Here is an 8,644-nt window from a genome sequence, read left to right on the forward strand (position 1 = left end):
CACTGCAAGCAATACAGATGCTTACATTTGATAATTTTAAAGAACTCCTGTAACAAATGTTGTAATCTTACCAGTGTTTACTTTTGAGCTATTCCCTCCCTTCTGATCCTCAGCTGTGTTATGTGACCAGCAATCAGACTTTCCAAATAACGCAGGATCTTATGAGTGGACAGGAAGCCAGTTTCTCTATGTATTCCTATGGAAGCCTCAGTGTTAGTCTCTTATTAATGAATAGAGAAGTAACTGACTTCCTGTCCTGTGTCAGTTGGAGATCAGAGAGTTGGTCACATGACACAGCTGAGGCTCAGAAGGGAGGTTATAACTCACAAATACAGACACTGTTAAGAAGATTACCTTAACTACAGATTACATCATGCACCTTTCTAACCGCTTGGAGAATAAAACATTTTTGTGGGATTTCTACTTAGTGATCACGGGGGAGGACATCTCACCTGTGCAGCAGGTTCAGCTGCACAGCGGCCCTGAGAAATGCTGATGAAGGGAGGGGTTCTCTTGTTAGGAGAGAAGGACCTGACTTGGATATTCACATAGCCACAGGTCCTTCACCCAGTGAGCATTCCACCAGCAGCAGTTTAGAGGCCAGAGCAACAGAGGAGGGATGAAATGGGGCACCAGCATCCCCTGTGCTCCTGTCTTGCCAGTAAGGGAAGGGTAAGAAATGGCAAAAGTGTTGGGATGTATCTACAGTATGTGGTGTTGGGGAGGTAATGTCTATCCTTAACTGTATTATTAGGTGTTTCTATTTTCCACGTCACTATTTTTCTGTAATATGGGGGTAGGGTGTGTGTGTGTTGGGGGTGATATTGTATTAGCACTTTGCCAGGGTCTAATCCCAGCTACTGGTTGGGTGGGCTTCCAACTATCAACATGTATTTTGTGGAGAGCAGGCCTACAGTCTGTAAGAATCCTGCTGTTCCCTATAACCTTTAATTAATGTTTATTAACTGGTTGGTGAAAGGCACCCGGTAGTTAGTAGTGCTGGAAGGTGTCACTCGTGTGCGGAGCGGTATTATCAGGTTCAGCATTTCTTCATCCTCTGTTTCTGGAAAACCTAACCCACGTGGCCACCACTACAGCTTGGTTTGAAAAAGCTGGGATATACATGTATACCACTGCACATATGGGTAGTCACCCGGCTTCACTATTATATACTGTATTTTTAACTGTGAGAGGCTATTGGATTTCAGGCTAGTTCAGGCTTCCCCGATGGTCCAGGGTAGTAGAAGGGCTCAATGCAAATTCTTTGTGGTGGTAAACAAGTTAATGCTTGCAGCCCTAGTGGCCTACAGTAATGAAGGGATTGAGATTTGTGGTTCTGGTGGTCTACAGGTGATGGTGCTGTTAATGTCCCACCCCTTGGTGGACTAGGACAGGTTTAATATCTGCTTGTTTACTCTCTTGCCCAGGCTCCAGCAACGTGTCCTCTGCTTTTCTTTCTCTATCACTGGTTGAGTAGAGCGCTTTGCGAGCGCGCGGTCAGATAAAGAATACGTTGATCATCAGGTTATCTGCCGTGTCTGTTTTATCGTGCTTGTCATATTTTCCATCCATAAGTTGGAGTTGGATTGGTCTTTTTTTTTTTTTTTTTTTTTTTTTTAACCTTTGCACTACTTGGATGTGCATCACACCTTGATTAAAACCGACATCTGCCTGATATTGTCCGTTTACAACTATTGATTTTCTGGCTCTGTATTAATTGTGGCATTGATGATGATTATGGGAGGCTCTCCTAGGTGTGACAGTAAGCACTGTAGCTTGTGTCAGGCTGGGGTCACACTGGTGCTTTCTCTGTACTTTGGTTAGGACCTTTAACCGGCTCAAACTTTTAAAACTGTGCACCTCCCAGAACTGGCCTTGCTCCTCTCCCAGTGTTCTGAGTCCTCCAGCGTAATTTTATCCATGTACTGATTGCGTCCGAGCAGTAGCGATCTCACCCCCTTGAGAAAAGTGTTGACGACCTCCCCCTTGGCTATGCGCAGCCACAGTTGCTTACTGGGTGCTAGAAATTAGAAACCGTAATTGCCCCAAGACTTCAGGAACTGGAGGACCTGCAGGTACATAGAAGTGGCAGCAGTTCCAGGAGGTGCGCAGTTTTCAACTTTGAGTTGGTGACCGGTCCTCCTTATAATAAAACTGATTCAAAGACTCCTTTTCCAGTCTGTGGGGCAAGTGTGTCATGGTTCTTTTTTTTTTTTTTTTTTTTTTTTTTTTTTTTTTTTTTTATTCCCTTGTGTTTAAGACAAGTCCACGCTTTTTGATCTTGTATAAAGGCAGCTCTACACCAGTGATCCCCCAACTCCAGTCCTCAGGGCCCACCTACTGGTCATGATTGGAGAATATCCCACAGAATGAACACCTGTGGTAAGTCCTGATGCACTGACACTAATTATATCACCTGCTCAATACTAAGGAAATCCTGAAAACATGACCGGGAGGTGGTCCCTGAGGACTGGAGGTGGGGAACACTGCTCTACACTACGGGTGACACTGTATGGCACTTGGCACGTTGCTATTAGGGCTCATTCACACGAACGTGCGCTGCTGGTTGACGTATTGTGGCCGCATTTATGGATCCGCAATACACGGGCACCGTACCGTGTGCATTCCGCATCACGGATGCGGACCCATTCACTTCGATGGGTTTGCAAATCCGGAGATACAGAATTTTTAACACTACGGAGTGCTTCCTGGGCTTCCGTTCCGTGCCTCCGCACCGCAAAAAGATAGAACATGCTCTATCTTTTTCGGCACGTACGGCTCGTGGACCCATTTAAGTGAATGGGTCCGCGATCCCCATGCAGCTGGGCCACTGTCGGTGCCTGTGCATTGCAGACCGCAATTTGCGCTCCACAGCACGGGCTTCACGCGGTCGTGTGAACAAGCCCTTACAGATATTTTCTTCACTAGACCTGTGCTTCTAGGGTAGAATGGCTTTGTAATATGGAGTCTGATCGGAACATGGCAGGTTTCTTTTTATCCTTTTCAGATTTATGACTAGAAAGCAGAGGTAAGTAAGAAGAGCAGACGGACGGTCCGTTATAAGTCTTGGAGGTTCTACCTTGTGTGCAGAAGGCCTTACTATCGGTTCTCTCGCCTTTTACTGAAAGTGTTTTCGGAATAGTATCCAATCTGTTGTAATCTTTTTATTTTATTTCTAATCTTTTATGCCCCATTCACACGTCCACAATTTCATTCCGCAATTTGCGGACCCATTCATTTCTATGGGGCCACACGATGGGGCTCTGGAAAGGTACTTCCGGGTCCGCATTTCCGTTCCCGAAAAAAAAATTGAACATGTCCTATTCTTGTCCGCAATTGCGAACAAGAATAGGCATATTCTATTAGTGCCGGCAATGTGCGGTCCGCAAAATGTGGACCGCACATTGCCGGTATGTGTTTTGCGGATCCGCAAAACACACTACGGCTGTGTGAATGGACCCTTATCATTGAGGTCAGTAGGTAACTGTGCACATCTGTGTCCCAATTCTGTTATTCTGCTCCAGCAGAGGCACAGAATACGGAAATCTCTCAGCAGATGCCTGACAACGATGGCACCCGACTGATCCCATACACTATAATAGGGTGCATCAGGTTCCTGGCATGAATACCGGCATTTTGTATTTTTGCTGTGATCTGCACAAAGTATACACGTGAAACCTTTTTGGTCTGGCGCAGTGTATCAGCGCAGCCTGTGTAGGTGTGATGCGATTGACCACTGCATGTACATTATGTCGCTGAACAGGAAGACATAGGAGTACATCTGGTCAGTACCTCAGTGGAAGGGCCGGCAGCCATTCGAGTGGTCACATGATCACTGCCAAGATAAGTAACGCTGAAACAGTTATCTACAACAGGGAATTTAGGTAAAGCCCTGGAGAGATCGTTTAATGGTATATTGGACTATACAGAGCTGTGTCACGCCTGCTGATTTCAGACGAGTGAGTTCAATGCAATGAACTGGCAGTGTGTGTCTCGGAGAGCTCCCGTCCTGACCCCCCAGCACTGACGGGGTCACACAGCATTATATCGATGTATGACGCTTTAAACCCTTAGGCCTCTGTCACATGAGCGAGTTTTTAACTGGTGCAATGCGTGACGTGAACGCATTGCACCCGCACTGAATCCGGACCCGTTCATGTTTTAAGGGGCTGTTCACATGAGCGTTGTTTTTCACGCATCACTTGTGCGTTGCGTGAAAATCGCAGCATGTTCTATATTCCGCGTTTTTCACACAACGCAGGCCCCATAGAAGTGAATGGAGCCGCGTGAAGTAACTTGGCAACAGTGAAGGGATTTAAAGACAGGAAGTTCCGTTTCTCTGTGTGGCCCGAGGCAGAGCATGGCAGAGGAGACTTTCTGCCCTTGCAGAGCGAATTTGAACATGAGGAAGACCCCAAAAGCCATTGATGTTGAGGCTGATGCTTCTTGTGGAGGAGAGGCCGTGCATGTGGGACAGCAGGTCGGGGGGAGTACCACGACCAGTACAAAATGGACGCCGCATGGCTAGAAATAGCCCAGGAACTGTTTGGTGGAATATGGGAGAAAATTCAAGGCCAGAGGTTGGGTAAGTGGCCAATCTATACATCTTTGATCCTAACTGTCCTCCATAGCATAGCACATGGCATACGCTGTCCTCCATAGCACATGTCATACGCTGTCCTCCATAGTATAGCATGTCATACGCTGTCCTCCATAGTATAGCACATGGCATACGCTGTCCTCCATAGCATAGCACATGTCATACGCTGTCCTCCATAGTATAGCACATGTCATACGCTGTCCTCCATAGTATAGCACATGGCATACGCTGTCCTCCATAGTATAGCACATGGCATACGCTGTCCTCCATAGCATAGCACATGGCATACGCTGTCCTCCATAGCACATGTCATACGCTGTCCTCCATAGTATAGCATGTCATACGCTGTCCTCCATAGTATAGCACATGGCATACGCTGTCCCCCTTAGTATAGCACATGGCATACGCTGTCCTCCATAGTATAGCACATGTCATACGCTGTCCTCCATAGTATAGCACATGGCATACGCTGTCCTCCATAGTATAGCACATGGCATACGCTGTCCTCCATAGTATAGCACATGGCATACGCTGTCCTCCATAGTATAGCACATGTCATACGCTGTCCTCCATAGCATAGCACATGGCATACGATGTCCTCCACAGTATAGCACACGTTATACGCTGTCCTCCATAGTATAGCACATGTCATACGCTGTCCTCCATAGTATAGCACATGGCATACGCTGTCCTCCATAGTATAGCACATGTCATACGCTGTCCTCCATAGTATAGCACATGGCATACGCTGTCCTCCATAGCATAGCACATGGCATACGCTGTCCTCCATAGTATAGCACATGGCATACGCTGTCCTCCATAGCATAGCACATGGCATACGCTGTCCTCCATAGCACATGTCATACGCTGTCCTCCATAGTATAGCATGTCATACGCTGTCCTCCATAGTATAGCACATGTCATACGCTGTCCTCCATAGCACAGCACATGTCATACGCTGTCCTCCATAGTATAGCACATGGCATACGCTGTCCTCCATAGTATAGCACATGGCATACGCTGTCCTCCATAGCATAGCACATGGCATACGCTGTCCTCCATAGTATAGCACATGGCATACGCTGTCCTCCATAGCATAGCACATGGCATACGCTGTCCTCCATAGCATAGCACATGGCATACGCTGTCCTCCATAGCATAGCACATGTCATACGCTGTCCTCCATAGTATAGCACATGTCATACGCTGTCCTCCATAGCATAGCACATGGCATACGCTGTCCTCCTCCATAGTATAGCACATGGCATACGCTGTCCTCCTCCATAGTATAGCACATGGCATACGCTGTCCTCCATAGCATAGCACATGGCATACGCTGTCCTCCTCCATAGTATAGCACATGGCATACGCTGTCCTCCATAGTATAGCACATGGCATATGCTATCCTCCTCCATAGTATAGCACATGGCATACGCTGTCCTCCTCCATAGTATAGCACATGGCATACGCTGTCCTCCATAGTATAGCACATGGCATACGCTGCCCTCCTCCATAGTATAGCACATGGCATATGCTATCCTCCTCCATAGTATAGCACATGGCATACGCTGCCCTCCTCCATAGTATAGCACATGGCATATGCTATCCTCCTCCATAGTATAGCACATGGCATACGCTGTCCTCCATAGTATAGCACATGGCATACGCTGTCCTCCATAGTATAGCACATGGCATACGCTGTCCTCCATAGTATAGCACATGGCATACGCTGTCCTCCATAGTATAGCACATGGCATACGCTGTCCTCCATAGTATAGCACATGGCATACGCTGTCCTCCATAGCATAGCACATGGCATACGCTGTCCTCCATAGTATAGCACATGGCATACGCTGTCCTCCATAGCATAGCACATGGCATACGCTGTCCTCCATAGTATAGCACATGGCATACGCTGTCCTCCATAGTATAGCACATGGCATACGCTGTCCTCCATAGTATAGCACATGGCATACGCTGTCCTCCATAGTATAGCACATGGCATACGCTGTCCTCCATAGTATAGCACATGGCATACGCTGTCCTCCATAGTATAGCACATGGCATACGCTGTCCTCCATAGTATAGCACATGGCATACGCTGTCCTCCATAGTATAGCACATGGCATACGCTGTCCTCCATAGTATAGCACATGGCATACGCTGTCCTCCATAGTATAGCACATGGCATACGCTGTCCTCCATAGCATAGCACATGGCATACGCTGTCCTCCATAGTATAGCACATGGCATACGCTGTCCTCCATAGTATAGCACATGGCATACGCTGTCCTCCATAGTATAGCACATGGCATACGCTGTCCTCCATAGTATAGCACATGGCATACGCTGTCCTCCATAGTATAGCACATGGCATACGCTGTCCTCCATAGTATAGCACATGGCATACGCTGTCCTCCATAGTATAGCACATGGCATACGCTGTCCTCCATAGTATAGCACATGGCATACGCTGTCCTCCATAGTATAGCACATGGCATACGCTGTCCTCCATAGTATAGCACATGGCATACGCTGTCCTCCATAGTATAGCACATGGCATACGCTGTCCTCCATAGTATAGCACATGGCATACGCTGTCCTCCATAGTATAGCACATGGCATACGCTGTCCTCCATAGTATAGCACATGGCATACGCTGTCCTCCATAGTATAGCACATGGCATACGCTGTCCTCCATAGTATAGCACATGGCATACGCTGTCCTCCATAGTATAGCACATGGCATACGCTGTCCTCCATAGTATAGCACATGGCATACGCTGTCCTCCATAGTATAGCACATGGCATACGCTGTCCTCCATAGTATAGCACATGGCATACGCTGTCCTCCATAGTATAGCACATGGCATACGCTGTCCTCCATAGTATAGCACATGGCATACGCTGTCCTCCATAGTATAGCACATGGCATACGCTGTCCTCCATAGTATAGCACATGGCATACGCTGTCCTCCATAGTATAGCACATGGCATACGCTGTCCTCCATAGTATAGCACATGGCATACGCTGTCCTCCATAGTATAGCACATGGCATACGCTGTCCTCTGTAAGATTGTATTGTTTGGTTAAATGTTTGTTTGTTGTATTTTTATTTAAAGTGGATGAAGTAAAGAATCGGTGGTGGAGCTGCAGGGACCGGTTCAGGAAGGAGATGCAGCACCAAGGCCGCAGTGGGTCCTGGGCAACCAAAATAAGGCCCTATGTGTTCTGGGACTAACTGATGTTCCTCCGTCCATTAATTGAGCTGCGTCCGTAAGTTTATTATAAACAATGACCACTACGTGTTTATCAATACACACTGTACGTCGACCAATGTGTAAATTAGAAATGTCATAGTTGACGATAGCAACCAATCCGATTCCTTCTTGTATTTGCATAAGTAGTTGAACCACATTACAAGTGGAATAGGATTATTTGCAAATGCCAGCTATGCCACTTCTAATTCCCCTTATGTTGCTACATGACCCCATATGTAATATATTGGTTAGTTCAAAAGGACCCGTTACCGCTCCTGGCATGGCTTTTTTAATAGCTTCATGCATTCCCCTTATAATAACAATTCATGAGCATCTATTCTTATGAATTTATGTAGTGGCGTCCCTTTATTATTCCTGCTAGAAGTTATAATTGAATTGCTAGTTGCCTTCAATAAGGATACAGAGGAGAGGTAACAAGTTGGGGGTGGGGGGGGGGTGTACCTGCACAGACTAATTACCTTATATCCCATCAGTGCTGCCATGTTTAGGTGTGCAGGTACACAGCCCCCCCCCCCCCCCCCCCCCCAACTGGTTACCTCCCCTCTGTACCCTTTAAAACTGAAGGCAAATGGCAATTTCTTCATAACTTCTCTTTGAGAAATAATAAAGTAAGGGCACAACATTGAGCCATAACAATAGATGTTTCAGAAATGTTAGTACATGGGGAGTACATGAAGTAATGAATGAACACGTCAGGAGTGGTGGACGGTCCAATTTAAACTAGCATTATGTTCAAAATGTCTTTTGCGGATGATAGTAATA

Source organism: Bufo gargarizans, chromosome 2 (assembly GCF_014858855.1).
Source record: "Bufo gargarizans isolate SCDJY-AF-19 chromosome 2, ASM1485885v1, whole genome shotgun sequence".
Taxonomy (NCBI): domain Eukaryota; kingdom Metazoa; phylum Chordata; class Amphibia; order Anura; family Bufonidae; genus Bufo; species Bufo gargarizans.